Below are 17,176 nucleotides of genomic sequence, written 5' to 3'. Positions count from 1 at the left end.
ATCCTAGGGTGGAAGTGACAGAATTTAGGACGTATGTGTAAAGTCTGTGGGTTGTGCAGTTAATAAATACACAGACTTCAGAAGTAACAAACAAACAGGTCTTTACTATTCGAAGGTCCGGGCGAATCTGCCCCAGCAATCCTGCCACAACACTTATATACTGGTGTGGTCACTATCGGTATTACAGTATACAGAAGCCAACAAGTAGTGCCACCCCTAAAGTAGTTCTCTTAAAGGTGAACGGTTACATACAATAGTTTCCTTAAAGGTAGACGGGTACATACACTACAATCCTCCCTTTTTAGCTTTCAACATACTAAGTCCATAGTGAACATACATTCTAACATATATACAGGTTTATGTAAGACAGTTCATAGATTCAGTCTTTCTGGGGGTTTCCGGATTCTGTCCGGATAACGCCGCAGTGGTGTCGTCATTTCAGGCGGGCTAGGAGGTGCTTCTGGCAAGGTCGATTCGGCTTGAAAAGCCGTGTCAGGTTCAGCTGACTCCATTATTATTAGATCGGAAGTAGGTGTTCTGGGTATCTCAGTCTCGACCTTACCCGGATAAGGTGGTGAAGTCGGTTGCCCATTTGTGGCGGACCCTATGATTTGGTCAACATGGCGCCTTATTATATTGTCTCCAATGTCCACGGTGTACATCAACGGCCCCAGCCGTTTCCCAATAGTTCCAGGCTGCCATTTCTCAGTACGGTAGTCCCGGGCCAAAACTCGTTGACCGATCTGGAAAGATCTAGTGACCCTGTCGTTCATGCCCTGGAATTGTCGGTTCTCTACGTCTCTTCTGACGTTCGGTTTTAGTAAATCCAGCCGGCATCTTAGGCGTCTATTACAAAACATCATTGCGGGAGTTTGATTTGTGACCGCATGTGTTGCATTTCGGTATGCCAACAAAAAGCTATCCCCCTTATGTTGTAGACTTATGTTTTCATTACTCATGGCCTTTACGGCCTTCTTGAAGGTCTGGACAAACCTTTCAGCCAATCCATTGGAGGCGGGATGGTATGGGGCTGACGTGTAATGTTTAACCCCATTGCTCTTTAAGAATTTCTTGAATTCTTCAGACACAAATTGTGGTCCATTATCAGAACAGATCTGTTCCGGCAGGCCATTCCGAGCAAACATAGTCCTTAATACGGTAATGGTTTTTTCCGTCGTGGTGGTGGTCATCTTAATTACTTCCGGCCACTTGGAGTGGGCATCCACCGCTATCAGAAACATCGAGTCCATAAATGGACCAGCAAAGTCGATGTGTACTCTTTGCCAAGGCGATGAGGGCCACTCCCATGGATGCAGAGGAGCCTGGGGTGGCGCGTTCTGAACCCTCTGACATCCTAGGCAGTTCTTCGTGATCTCCTCTATGTCTCCATCAATGCCTGGCCACCACACAAACGCTCTTGCTAGATTCTTCATCTTTACTCCACCCAGATGTCCTTCGTGCAGCTCCTCTAGCACTTTCTTTTGGAGTTTGGGTGGAATCACCACTCTCGATCCACACATCAGGGTTCCTCGACACACTGACAGTTGTTCTTTCCTCTGTGCAAATGCTTGCAGTGTTGGTTCGCTCTGTGCTGGCCATCCCTCCACCGTTACATCATAGACTCGTGAAAGAGTCGGGTCATTCCTTGTCTCATTCTCAATCATTGAGTTTGTTATCGGTAGACACTCCACCACGGATGAGTGGAACAACTCTACTGGGTCCACTATACTCGCTTCTTCTACCATCGGCAATGGCAAGCGTGACAACCCATCAGCATTTCCATGCTGTTTAGACCCTTTGTACTCAATTTCGTATTGGTGTGCCCCAAGTAACACGGAGCACCTTTGTAACCTTTGTGCTGTCATGGTGGAAACGGCCTTATTTGGGTTGAATATGGACACCAACGGCTGGTGGTCTGTCAGCAATGTGAACTTTTTACATTGTAGGTAATGGTTGAATTTCTTCACGCCCCACACAAGACTGAGGGCCTCCCTATCTATTTGGGCGTAATTTCGCTCCGCGAGTGTCAATGATTGGGACGCGAAAGCCACTGGCCTTTCCGAGCCATTTGGTAGCCAGTGCGAGAGTACTGCCCCAATTCCGTACGGGGAAGCATCGCAAGCTAGACGAAGGGGTAATGCTGGGTTGAAATGAGCCAGCACTTCTTCAGAGGTAATCAACTCCTTGCTTCTGCGAAAAGCCTTTTTGCATTCTTCACTCCACTTCCATGGTGTTTCTTTCCGCAACAGGTCATTCAGCGGATGCAGCACCGTGGATAAATTTGGCAGAAACTTGTGATAGTAATTAATCAACCCCAAGAATGATCTTAACTGTGATACGTTTCCTGGAGCGGGGGCCTTCACGACCGCTTCTATCTTTTCAGGTGACTTATGCAGTCCCTCTCGGTCAATGACATGACCGCAGTATGAGATCCGTTTTTGGAAGAACTCACACTTCTTGCGATTAACCCGAAGGCCATACTCCTTCAACCTGGTGAGTACCAGTTTCAAATTCGTGAGGTGTTCTTCCTCATCTTTTCCCGTGATTAAAATGTCATCTAAGTAGCACTGCGTGCTTGGAATTCCTTGTAACACCTGTTCCATGGCCCTCTGCCAAATTGCTGGCGCCGAAGCTACCCCAAAGACCAGTCTATTGTAGCGATACAAGCCTCTGTGAGTGTTGATGGTAAGGTACTGGCGTGACTCTTCCTCGACCTCCATCTGTAGATATGCTTGAGCCAGATCTATTTTCGTGAAATGCTTCCCTCCAGCCAACGAAGCAAAGATATCTTCAATCCGCGGAAGCGGGTATTGTACCGTGTGAAGCACCGGATTCACAGTAATCTTGAAATCTCCGCAGATACGGACCTTCCCCGGTCCCCCTGGCTTATTACTTGGTGAGGACTTCATGACGGGAACAATGGGCGTGGCCCACTCACTCCAGTCCACTTTTGACAGAACCCCTGATCGTTCAAGTTCTTCCAGTTCTGCCTCCACAGCTGGTCGTATTGCGTAAGGTACCGATCTGGCCTTAAAAAACTTTGGGCTTGCATTCTCTGAAATCTTAACCTTTGCTTTAATTCCTCGCAGTGTTCCCAGTCCTTGCTGGAATACCTCCTTAGCTTCGTCCAATATTCTGGACAACCGTTCAGGTTTGACATCCTCTTTTTCGGAATCCACCGTCATGGTGTTTAGTGACTGCCAGTCCAACTTTATTTTTCGGATCCACTCCCGCCCCAGAAGTGGTGGTCCTCCCTCAGGCAATACATACAGGTCCAACCGGTGATGATCTTTATCCTTGTATCTCACCTTGACTTCTATCTTTCCGATGGGGACTACTTTGTGCCCCGTGTATGTCTGTAATACTAGTTCCGTATCCCGTAGTGGAATATGCTTGAAAAATTTCTTGTAGTCATGCTTATTCATGACCGTCAACGCCGATCCGGTGTCCACTTCCATTTTTACTTGGACCTTTGCAATCTGTAGCGTTCTCCAGATAGTTTGTCGGTCAGCTTCATTGCTCACGTTGTGAATTCTCAGACTGTCCAGTCCTTTGCATTTGGAGTGTGAGACCGACTTCTGTTCCCTCAGACTCTTCTTAATCACCTCTTGCACCTTTCCGTACCATTTTTGTGGTGACTCCTTATTGTTGTACGTTGCTCCTGACCGGCATACCTTAGCTATGTGCCCGATCTTGCCACATTTCCTGCATTCTTGGTTTTTAAACCAGCATTGATTCTGGTCATGTGTTGCCTTCCCACAACGGTAGCATTTTATTGTGCTCGAAGTAATTTGGTCCACCCCTAGTGCCGCCGCCTTTAGCTGCATTTCCGCCATTCCTTTCACTGCGGCTTCGTGCGATGCAGCTATGAGGACAGCCCTGTCCAGTGTGAGGTCATTTTCTTCCAGTAGTCGCTTCTGCGTTCCTTCTTTGGACAATCTGCATCCGAACTTGTCACGCAGTGCCTCTGTCAGATTCCCTCCGAACTGGCAGTATTTCGCTAGCCTACGCAGTTCGACCAAGTATTCCGCATTGCTTTCGTCTTTCCTCTGCGTTCTTGCGTAGAATTTGAATCGTTCAACCAGCATCAACGGTGTGGGGTTCAAGTGATCCTTCAGCACTGCTACCACATCATCAAAAGTCTGATCTGCCGGTTTAGCTGGTGAGAGAAGATGCTTCAACAACCCGAATGTTTTCGCACCCATCATGTTAAGTAAGGTTAAAGCTTTTTCATCCTTAGCTATTTTGTTAGCCTTACAATGTATCTCAATACATTCTACGTACGTGGCCCAGTCTTCTATCTCCGGATTGAACTCGTTGATGTCCGCCCGCTTAGGCATCTTCCTTTCCTTGGGTACAACACAAGTATTTCTTTAAATATTCTTATTTATTTGTTTATTTCTAAGATGGCGGTTTTCCCGCGAAAATGGCGGTTTCCCGCTCTTTCCTTCTCGCCCCGCCCACTTCAATGGCGGTTTCCCGCTTCTGTCGTCTTCTCTGCCTAATGGCGGCTTCCCGCGTTTCTTCCCGGTGGAAGGGGTACGCTTCCCCCACAGTGGACAGGTTCAGCCGCTGGCTGGCTTCCGCACAGCTCCCCTTACTCGGCTCTGTCTTTTCCTCCCGCCCGCACGGCTCTACCGGCGCTGGGTACACCCCGTTAACGGAGGACAGTTCAGCCGCTGGACTGGCTCTCGCGCAGCCTCTCTCTCCGTACCCGGCTCTGTCGCTCTCTCTCCCGCATGTTCGGTTCTACCGGCCCTGGGTACCCCATTGGTGAAGAACAGTTCAGCCGCTGGACTGGCTCTCGCGCAGTCTCTCTCCCCTTGCTCGGCTCTGTCTCTCTCTCCCACCCGCACGGGTCCTGTTCGCCTCCCAGCCCTCTCGCAGACCGGTGTTTCCCTCCCCGGCTGCGGCTGGGTTTCTCTTCCCGCGCCTACTCCCAGTCTCAGCGCTTCGTGGCTGCAGTCGCTGCCCGGCTTTTCCCGCCGATCGAGGTCCGACTGTCTCATGACGCCGTTGGACCCGACTTCCTGACCGGCTCCGTTCCCCCCTCGACCGTGGTCGAGTGCACAGCCCTTATCCTCCGGATATTCTCTACACCTTCCCCTACTCACAGTCTCCGTGGCCGCCTTGTTTCCTGCTGATCGGCTCACTCCGCACCGTGGTAAAAGGGTAGTCAGTGCCTGTTGCTGATGAACTTTTGTTGCTAGTCTGCTCCCTTTCTGTTGCTGCTGCCTCGTGTTTTCTCTTTCTGTTGCTGCAGCCTCGTGTTTTCTCCCAGCAGCACGACGAGGGCGGTTGCCTCTCTTCGACGCTCTTCGCTGCTTTGGTAGTCTTGCCGCAGGGTACGATCGGACTCGTCGCCACTGTAAAGTCTGTGGGTTGTGCAGTTAATAAATACACAGACTTCAGAAGTAACAAACAAACAGGTCTTTACTATTCGAAGGTCCGGGCGAATCTGCCCCAGCAATCCTGCCACAACACTTATATACTGGTGTGGTCACTATCGGTATTACAGTATACGGAAGCCAAACAAATAGTGCCACACCTAAAGTAGTTCTCTTAAAGGTGAACAGTTACATACAATAGTTTCCTTAAAGGTAGACGGGTACATACACTGCAGTATGCTGCCATCCCCTTTTAAACCCATCATTTGTATGACTACATTGTAGCTAGGGTGGACTCGCTTTACACCTTCCCTCATTTCCAGCAAAATTTAGCACAGATCTTCGTAAATCCAAAATTCCCAAATTTGGGAACTGTGCACAATCTTTTTCTGCATGAAGAAATAATGCTCGTTATTGTCAGTCACAGACTGTTTAATTTAACAACAGCTTGAGAATTCTCATCACTTCGCTTATGGGATTCCAAATTAAAGTAGTGAATTTTCAATGGGTACGCATGGATTGCAGGAAGCTGTATCCTTTTAATTGAGGTCTTCCATGTGCAGGTGTCACCACAGATTTAGTGCACAGGTTATACCCTTAGATTTGTTCTCATGGATGGGAAATGCCGACACAGACTGGTTGGGTCAAATGGCCTGTTTCCATGTTGTAACTTCTATGTATTTTTATGTATAAAACTTAAGTGTGGCTGGTAATAGTGGGGTCAATTTTAACCTATCCTGCCCATTGGTAAACTGACGAGATCGGATGCAACACTGGTTTTACACCCTGTCCGATTTTACTCGCCATTGAAGTCAATGCAGAGTAATATTGGGTGGGGTCTAAAACCAGTGTTCCACCCGATCCTGTGGGTTTCCTGCCCAGTGAGTTAGGATAAAATATCCCTCAGTGTACCCTCACCTTGTACTGTTGAGGTCTACGGGTTGCCAACTCTACACTCCTGGCCTCGCTGAATAGATAGAAAAACACCACATTGACAGACCATATAGTTCAGGCTAAAACTACGAATCAAATTTATCATGAGAAAGTAATAGAGCCAAACAACTATAGAAATGTACAGCACAGAAGCAGGCTCTTCTCCTCTGTGCTAGCTCTTTGCCGCAGTAAACCAAAGCTAATCTAGCCACATTCTCCCCATAGCCCTGTGTATTCCTCTGCTTCAAATATTCATCCAATTTCTCGATATAAATATAATTGATTCTGTTTCAACCATCCCCTGTGGCAAAACAACTTTCCGCGGAAAGACATTTTTCCTAACCTGTCTCCCCAATTCCCTTTGATTGTGATTTTGCTGACCTCAATGGCGTCCATGGTGGGCGACGTCGGTGACAGGTCCTGACCCCGCTGTTGGCTCTATCCCGCTGTCTGAAATGATTTTCCCTTGATTGGGCTTATTAAGCCTGCCTAGCATGTTTGCCGGCCAATTAGAGGAAGCGGGTCTGCTAATGTCATTTGATGACACGGCATCAGCCAGTTTCCTTAAAGGGACCATGTCCAAATTTATTTTGACAGCTGTGCTGTCAGTGTTCTACAGCATTGAGGTGCTACAAACACCAGCAATCACTGCACAGAGGTGCAGGGCTGCACCCAGGCTCTCCCATGAATCCCTCCAAATGCTTATGGAGGGAGTCACAGCATGCAGGGAGGTCCTCTTCCCTTCCCATGAGCGGAACAGACCTCCCCAGGAGACCAACATAGCCTGGTTACACATTGCAGAGGAGGGCACAAGCAGAGATGTGGTCAGGAGGTGCTGGGCGCACTGCCGCAAACATTTCAATGATCTTAGTAGATCATGAAACATTAGTACAAAGCCACACTCAACCTCATCACATCCTTATCACTCTGCCTTCCCTACCCTACTCCTGCACATCCTTACTCACACCAACTTACCTTGCACCTCCACCCATTCCTCTCTATCTATATTATCACATCCCCAGCCCACTAGCCACCCCTCACACTCACCCTCATCCTAGTGCAATTACACCAACTAACACACAAGGGTAGCCATTTGGGTGTTTTATGCAATGTTCATGTAAAGTTTCTGTTAATGTGGTGTTAAACATTGAAACGTTTATTTTCAACACGTTGCGTTCTTGGACAGATTTGTGTCCATCTTTGGAATTGGCTTAGTGAGTTTCAGTGAATGGTGAGACATAACAGTACCCCCACAATGGTGATGAGTGTAAAAGGAATGGCTTGGGCACTGTAGGGATGCTTTATGGTGTTAGTGTGGGGTAGTTTCAACCTAGCGCATCATGTGGCAGCCGGGGTGTGCAGCATCAAGTGAAGTAAACCTGACCATGGTGAGGCCATACCTGGCCTCCCGGGCAGCAATGTGCTCAGGTGCTGATGCTCTTTGTCCTGTGCAGCATCAGGTGATTGCGGAGAAGGTTGGTGTTGTTGTTGGTGCTGCTGGTGTGCCTGGTGCTGCTGGTGTTGGGGCTGATCGTGGTGGGATTCTGAGGACCAAGGTGAGGGAGAATAAAGGGTACCCATGCTGATGGAGTAGATGGCAGGTGAAGTAGAGATGACAGAAGCGATCTGTCAATGGTGAGAAAGATAATGAGGTCAAACTGGATGGAGACTTGTGTAAAGACTTGCAGTATGGTGAATCTGTTGTGGAAATGCAGTGAGGAAGAGCTTGTGGCTGAGGGAAGATATCTCTGTAACGTGGGAGCTTTAACTTTGTATTTAAAGCTGTCAACTCAACAGCTGATTCAACGGACACTGAAGTCCCACCTCAGCTTGACAGACATGATCCACGAGCAGCGAGGACCCCGTAGGCAATCACATAAAATCAAAAGGTGAGCTCAAATATATTCTTAATGATCTCTAAACAAGGTCATAATTACTTGAATTGGATCCCCTGCCGATGTGTGTCAGATCTGCTCAACGCTGACAGACCCGGCATCGGGGAAAGACGCATGGCGGCGGGTTCACAGCGGGGTCCCGACCCGCTGGGGGAAAAAAAACACTTTCCACCCGACCCGCCACCGATTGCGCCCGCTGACCCCCCAGAAAGTCTCAGCCTTTGTGACAGTTTTAAATTGGTGACCCCTCATTGAGTGACATCTCAACCAGAAGAAGTACTCTTTTTCCCATTCATCCTATCTGAACCCATCTTAATTTTACACAGAATTACATAGAATTTACAGCACAAAAACAGGCCATTCAGCCCAACTGGTCTATGCCGGTGTTTATGCTCCACATGAGCTTCCTCCCAACCTACTTCATCTCACCCTATCAGCATATCCTTCTATTCCTTTCTCCCTCATGTACTTATCTAACTTCCCCTTAAATGTATCCATGCTATTCACCTCAACTACTCCTTGTGGTGGCAAATTTCACATTCGAATCACTTTCTGGGTAAAGAAGTTTTAAAGACCTTTTAAATTATCTCTATACACAGAAGCAAGTTAAATCTTCAAATAAAATAGCAATATCATGCTTAACTCTGTTAAGTTAACCATTTTCTGAACCAGAATATCAAAGAATTTTGAATCCTCAGAGCCCCTTAGACTGAATCATCTAATAGGATTTTTACATTAGCCAATGTCTCTGTTCTCAGTGAGATCTGTCTTGGAAATGTGGATGAATTGAGTGAACTGAAAATATGTCTAAAACCCTCCATATTTATCACAGCCTGAGAAGTCCCTGGATGCAGAACTGTCACTCAAACCATCTCAAAGATACAGTGGAGCATCTTGAGCAGAGAGGCTCTTGCTAAGCGAATGTTTACATCTCATCAAATTAATGCTTTGATTAAATAAAATCAGAATAGCCTTGCGAATTGCTGCTCCTCAACTTCTGGCTCCACTTCAGTCTTGATCTTGGGCCAGCCGGTGCAGAGGGGGTTCCAGGCAAGTCAGAGGACCTCCTCGTGGGTCTGCTCCTGGGCTTGGCCCAGGTGGCCATCCAAAGGTCCAGGTTGGACACGGCCCGGGGGGGGTGCTCGCTCCGGCTGCCTGCCTCTGTTCCGCGGCCTTGTCCACACTCGGATGGCCCTGGAGAAGGAGCACGCGATGTTTGCCGGAACGCTTGAGGCCTTCAGCGGCTGGTGGGCCACCGTAGGGAATGGTGGGCACAGTGGACACCAGCGACCATATTATTATCTACTTTATAAGTTTCCTTTGTTTTGCGGTTTAGTTTACTATTAGTTGTGCCCCTCAAAAAAGGGGGCACTTTTGTAAGGTTTTTTTGTTTGATGACACTGGGGCAACCCAGTGTCTCCTTATAGTTTAATTAAGAAAAGGCATACTGACTAATTGCTGCAGATCAAAGCACCTTCCTCTGAGATCTGCACTGCTGCTGCAACATATTTTGTAACCAGCCAGGCAAGACACCAACCATCTTAACATGGGTTGGTTAAAGATTATTCACATTTTAGTATATACAATTAAAGAAATCAAAGAATTATATAATGCTACACTCTTCTAATGTGCAGCAGGACAGAATGGCTCTTTCCTTACAAATTAATACCAAAAAGGTATTTCTAACAAGAAGGGAAAAAAGAATGGTCTCTTCTGATCCTGTGTTCTTGTGAGTTTTATGCTACCTTTAAAGTGCCAGGTTTGGGCTAGATTAATTGCAAGCTGAGCAATATGAATCTCTTGCCATCAAATCCGTATAATACCTAACCCTCCCGGTCATGGGTTCTCTCTATAATCACCAGCATCAGCAGAGGATAAGTGGGTACAACAATAACAACAACTTACGTTTATAGAGTGCCGTAATGTAGTAAAACTACCCAAGGTGCTTCACAAGTAGCGTAATCAAACATAACAATTGACACCGAGCCAAAGAAGGAGATATTAGGACACATGGCCAAAAGCTTGGTCAACGAAGTAGGTTTTAAGGAGTGCCTTAAAGCAGGAGAGAGAGGTAGAGGGGTTTAGGGAGGGAATTCCAGAGCTTAGGACCGAGGCAGCTAAACGGACAGCCACCAATGGCGGGGCGAAGGAAGTCAGGGATGCACAAGAGGACAGAATTGGAGGAATGTAGAGTTCTCAGAAGGTTATAGGGCTGGAGGAGGTTGGGAGGGGCGAGGCCATGGAGAGATTTGAACACAAAGATGAGAATTTTAAATTCAAGGTGCTGCTGGAACAGGAGCCAATGTAGGTTAACGAGCACAGGGGTGATGGGAATGCTTCCCCACCCCCCCGGCCCACTAAGCTTACCTTTTAAACACCCCATGATCGGCTGACCCCCCCATCCGATGTCTGATTCCTCCCCCGTAATGTCGGACTTACTTGCCATTTGTTCCCCTTCCAGTCCGACAGATAGCCAGCCTATCAATCTGGTTGGATGTCGGGCGGGCAAGTCCGGACGTTAAATTCAGTGGGACCTGCGGGAAACCCTTACTTTCTGGTTTCCTGTCCTCAAGTCCTTCCTCCCGCGCTCTTCCTGGCTCCAAGTTATTATCAGGCCTAGCATGTTTCCATTCTTTGTACTCTTTCTTGTGCCTTCAGAGCAGAGACTGACACATTTTTGGATTGCGCGCTCCTGTTTAAATGAGATTTATTTGTGAACTTCAGCAGCTGTCAGTTAAAGAATACTCTACAAGCCCTCTGGACAATGAACAGGTTCGCCGCAGAGCAGCATCACATCCAGTGGCAGAAGTGACAGTTCTAATCTCTTCTGTTGTTATGGCAACTAACAAAATGATACTTGGCTGCTTGGGTAGCACAGCTTTTACCTTTAATAGACATGTCACACAAAATTAGCTGAGATTCACTCCAAATTATCAGCGTTCCTCTTTCAGTACAAGAACACATTTTCAGACGTTCAATGCACAGTAACCTTTGTTTTGATATCGTTAAAGGTTCTTTTTTTAAAAAGTGGTGTTTGGTGCTTGTTAAGAGGAGGGACTTCAGTGTTTGGGAATAGAGCATTTTTCCGTGTGATACATTCAATACTAGCATAAGCACTTCCAGGTCAGGCATTGGGGTAAATCTTCTGTTGCGCTGCCCTAAGTAATGTGCCTTTTAACCTCAACTCAATGCACCAGTGTGTCTTCTATATTTCCCATTCAGTGGCCTCTCGTGGCAAAATGATTAACTTCATACAAAATGGTGCTAAATTATAGTCCATTATATGGAATCAGATCCATTAGGAACCAGATTCAGACTTTCCATGGAGGGTTCTTACAGTCATTGGAGAATGAAAGCTCAAAATTACTCCAGCGGACAAACACTTGGAGAATCCATCTGAAATTACTCTCTCTGCTATTTTAGGGGAGATGTTAACCATGGGTTAAACTTGGGTTAACTTCAGGTTAACATCTCTGCAAAAATTGCCGAGAGCGACAGTTCAGAAGAACAAATTAATCATTGGTCCACTAGTATCCTACATTGCATAGAATCTGGGCTGCATTTCAAGCTGGATTCTGGAGATGTAAGGGTAGAATTAAACTGGCCATACCTCCCAGTCCCTCGAGCACACTAAGGATCATTCCTACTGAGGGTACGGTCACTGAGAAACCTCCCTTGGACACGTTACCTTCGGCTAGTAATTAGACGAGGGCACAATACCATGATTGCATCCCTGATCACATCTGCTCCTAGAAATTATTTAACTTGAATAGTGAAAAAAATTGGAAATGTTTTTGAAGTGACAGGTACAGCGTTTGATGCAAGGTACATTAATTTTAGGCAAAGCAAAAAGATGAACTTTGACTTTTCCGCTTGGTCCAGTGATATATGTATTTCTTCTGAACTGTTTATATCGAAGGAAATTAATTTTAATTAGTGTTTTATAGGATTCTATTTTAAAACGTAGAGTTCAACAGGATCGGGGACATTGCCAGGTGATACTTTTTCTTTACTATATAGCCTATGCCAGTGAACTGATTACTCCATTTTAACCAGTATTACAGTGGAAAGAGGGGGAGATTTGGGCCACTGCTCATAGCAATGGAAACTGGGGATGAAACTCAATAAAATCTCCCCTTCCCATTTATCCCCAATGCCCCACTCCTGAAATTTTAAAATTTTAATTAATAAAGAACAAAAAAAGTACATTTTAAATCCCAAAAGGGTATTATAAATATTGGGCAAAAAATTCATAATAATTGGAGTTTTTATTAATTGTTCAAGAATTTAGAAAAAATTGCTTTCCTTTCCAGCATAATAGGGCTACCACTTCTTCTAAAGAAAAGATAAACCCAAAATAATGTAGCAATACAAAAAACTCGGCCTGGCACTAATTTTTAAATGGTTGTTGGTTTGATGGCATTTCTTTATGCTCCCTTTCTACTTTCCCCAACAAGAGCAAAAATGGACGAACTGTAATCTCACTAAAAGGTCAAAGTACGTCACTTGAGCATTCGGTGGCAATCAGAGATTCCTGAGACGCACTATGAATGAATTTTCTGTATGATACAGAAAGTAAAATGATATATAAAAGCACATAATCAAAGAGAAAATCACATTAACAGAGAACGAGTAATGGATTGATTGCTCAGCCAGGTAAGATGTGTATCACATTAATGGGTCAAGCCTGTAGTGAAGTGGTTGGGAGATTGAGCTCAGAGAGATAGCTTTCCACTATGTTGTGAAATAGGGCAATTTAAACTACATTATCAATACCTCAGTAAAATTTCTACATTAAACCTGAATCCAGTAAAAAGATGGACCTACAGGTGAACAAGGTTCAGATGGCTTTTAAACAATTAAGGAAGTTCCTGCTGGGTCATAAAAGTCATCTGATACCACCATCCTTTGTGCTCCTCTCAGAGTCTCACTTGCAAGCAGTGCGTACGAGGATTTCAGGCATCCACCCGATTCACAGGCCCACGGTTTACCATCCAATAACATGTCGGCTGTTTAATGGCCTATGATGGAGATAAATGTTCCAAATCCCAACAATCAACAATATAATAGCCTCGATTTTCCACTCCAGTTGCATCACACCCCACGCCCTGTGTAACTTGGCTGGATTGTAGTGCAAACTTCTTTGGGAGCCACTCTTCTGATGTCAATATTTTTAAGGTAGCACAGAGACCAGCAGCCACGCCGCCCTGTGCCAGCCGCCCATTCCCCCCCCCCAAGCCCACCACCACAGCAGATGGATCCCCCTGTCTGACAAACGCAAATGACTCTGAAGCCGGCCAAAGATGCAGCGGGATTCTACAAAAGTGGAAAGTTCAGCCATAATTCCAAGGCAAAGTCTCCATCCATTATAGGGGGTGTCATAAATCGTGCCATTCATGTAGAAATTACTTATGAAATATACTGGGCGGCCTGCTGGTGGCGCTGTCCAGGGAGAGTATAAATACTCGGGCACGGGCCCAGCTTGCTCAGGGACATTTTGTAAACAGGAACTAGTGAAGGATAACTAGACTTCCATGTTGTGAAACAGTCGATTAAAGCCTTGTTTAATACTCTGACCAAGTGCCTAGTAGTTTTCTTACATCAGGGGGATTCATGCAAACCCGATTTGCCCACTATATACGATGGCCGGTATAACGGGGTAGTGCTAATAAAATAAAAAATCATTTCAGCACAGTTTTAAAGACTTGCAGAAAGAGGACACTTAAAAATCATGCTGCAGCTCGTCCATATTTACCGGATAGCTTTCAAATCTGGGCTATTTATTATAGCTGATGGTCAGTAGGCACAAAAATTATGGAAAGGTAAAAGCGTTCTGTCTTTGCTTTGGTCAGTCATTAATGGGAAACATCTCCCGCACAGCCAGGTAGCTTTTGGTGAAGGATTCTCATCTGAAAATATAAAATATTAAAATGAAGTCAGCTTCAATAAGGCTCTTTCAATTTTTATTTGTTCATGGGATGTGGGCGTCACTGACAGGGCCAGCATTTATTGCCCATCCCTTGAGAAGGTGGTGGTGAGCCACCTTCTTGAACCGCTGCAGTCCATGTGGTGATGGTACTTCCACAGTGCTGTTAGGTAGGGAGTGCCAGGATTTTGACCCAGCGACGATGAAGGAACAGCGACATATTTCCAAGTCAGGATGGTGTGTGACTTGGATGGGAACTTGGAGGTGATGGTGTTGCCATGTGCCTGCTGCCCTTGTCCTTCTAGGTGGAAGAGGTCGCGGGTTTGGGAGGTGCTGCCGAAGAAGCCTTGGCGAGTTGCTGCGGTGCATCTTGTAGATGGAACACACTGCAGCTACGGTACGCCGGTGGTGGAGGGCGTGAATGTTTAAGGTGGTGGATGGGGTTCCGATCAGCGGGCTGCTTTGACCTGGATGGTCGAGCTACTTGAGTGTTGTTGGAGCTGCACTCATCCAGGCCAGTGGAGAGTATTCCATCACACTCCTTACTTGTGCCTTGTAGATGGTGGAATGGCGTTGGAGAGTCAGGTGGTGAGATACTCACCGCAGAATACTCAGCCTCTGACCTGCTCTTGTAGCCACAGTATTTATGTGGCTGGTCCAGTTAAGTTCTGGTCAATGGTGACCCCCGGGATTTTGATGGAGGGGGATTCAGCGATGGTAATCTCATTGATTGTCAAGGGGTGGTGGTTAGGCTCTCTCTTGTTGGAGATAGTCATTGCCTGGCAACTGTGTTACTTGCCACTTATCAGCCCAAGCCTGAATGTTGTCCAGGTCTTGCTGCATACGGGCATGGACTGCTTCATTATCTGAGGAGTTGTGAATGGAACTGAACACTATGCAATCATCAGCGAACATCCCCACTTCTGACCTTATGATGAAGGGAAGGTCATTCATGGAGCAGCTGAACATGGTTGGATCTAGGACACTGCCCTGAGGATCTCCTGCAGCGATGTCCGGGGGCTGAGATAATTGACCTTCAACTACCATAACCATCTTCCTTTGTGCTAGGTATGACTCCAGCCAACCATCTTCCTTTGTGCTAGGTATGACTCCAGCCAGTGGAGAGTTTTCCCCCTGATATCCATTGATTTCAATTTTACTAGGGCTCCTTGATGCCACACTTGGTCAAATGCTGCCTTGATGTCAAGGGCAGTCACTCTCATCTCACCTCTCGAGTTCAGTTCTTTTGTCCATGTTTCGACTAAGGCTGTAATGAGGTCTGGATCTGAGTGGTCCTGGTGGAACCCAAACTGAACATCAGTGAGCAGGTTATTGGTGAGTAAGTGCCACTTGATAGCACTGTCAATGACAGCTTCCATCACTTTGCTGATGATTGAGAGTAAACTGATGGGGTGGTAATTAGCTGGATTGAATTTGTCCTGCTTTTTGTGGACAGGACATACCTGAGCAGTTTTCCACATTGTCGGGTAGATGCCAATGTTGTAGCTGTACTGGAACAACTTGGCTAGAGCCACAGCTAATTCTGGAGCACAAGTCTTCAGCACGATAGCCGGGATGTTGTCAGGGCCCACAGCCTTTGCTGTAACCAGTGCGCACAACCATTTCTTGATATCACGTGGAGTGAATTGGCTGAAAACTGGCTTCAGTGATTTTGGGCACGTCAGGAGGAGGCCGGTATGAATCATCCACTCAGCACTTCTGGCTGAAGATGGTTGCAAACGCTTCAGCCTTGTCTTTTGCACTTGCGAGCTCAGCCTCACCATCATTGGATGTTCATGGAGCCTCCTCCTCCCGTTAGTTGTTTAATGGTCCACCACCATTCACAACTGGATGTGGCAGGACTGCAGAGCTTTGATCTGATGCATTGATTGTGGGATCGCTTAGCTCTGTCTATAGCATACTGATTTCGCTACTTAGCATGCACGTTATCCTGTGTTGCAGCTTCCCCAGGTTGGCACCTAATTTTTAGGTACGTCCGGTGCTGCTCCTGGCATGCTCTTCTGCACTCCTCATTGAACCAGGGTTGGTCCCCTGGCTTGATGGTAATGGTAGAGTGAGGGATATGCTGGGCCATGAGGTTACAGATTGTGGTGGAGTACAATTCTGCTGCTGCTGATGACCCACAGTGCCTCATGGATGCCCACTTTTACACTGCTAGATTTGTTCTAAATCTATCCCATTTAGCACGGTGGTAGTGGCACACAACACAAGTGTGAAGACGGGTCTTCGTCTCCATAAGGACTGTGTGGTGGTCACTGCCACCAATGCTGTCATGGACAGATGCATCTGTGACAGGTAGATTGGTGAGGACGAAGTCAAGTAGGTTGTCCCTCATGTTGATTCTCTCACCACCTGCCGCAGGCCCTGTCTGGCAATTATGTCCTTCAGGACTCAGCCAGCTCAGTCAGTAGTGGTGCTACCGAGCCACTCTTGGTGATGGACATTGAAGTCCCCCACCTGTATTGATTTCTTTGTGGGTTCAATGACGAGACATTTATGAAAGAGAATGAGTTTTTATCTAAAGTCTGTTCAACTCTTTATACAGCTTTACAGGAGACACGATGCTAGTGATGCATCTAGAACCAAACTGAAACCAAACTGAACTGCCTTGCTTGTCTCGGTCACATGCCCTCTGCTGGTCAGGCACAAGCAATCAATACCTGCAAACATGCTGTTAAGGCATCATAATCGAACAGGCAAATACCATCTCTATTTGCTGATATCATTACATCTCCTTTTCTTAAAACAAAAGTATTTTACTTTTAACTAACAACATGTTTTCTTTGTATTAATCTGCATTTTAACTGTAACACTTAATGAACTTACATTATCATTATCATGATCCAGGGTTTTTAACCTTGCTTTGTGTGTTCACATGAAATATGTCAATACACTAGAACTTGAAGAAAGAATAAGATAACATTACTTCCTTCTATAACAATAGTCCTTAAATTTGCTCAATGAGTCTCTCAGGAGGCTTCACGTGTCTTGAGGATTTTCTGTTTGATTGTCCT

The sequence above is a fragment of the Somniosus microcephalus genome, chromosome 7 (assembly GCF_052327205.1).
Source record: "Somniosus microcephalus isolate GS21.2 chromosome 7, FLI_Smic_1.0, whole genome shotgun sequence".
NCBI lineage: Eukaryota > Metazoa > Chordata > Chondrichthyes > Squaliformes > Somniosidae > Somniosus > Somniosus microcephalus.
Note: the sequence above shows the minus strand (reverse complement) of the source record.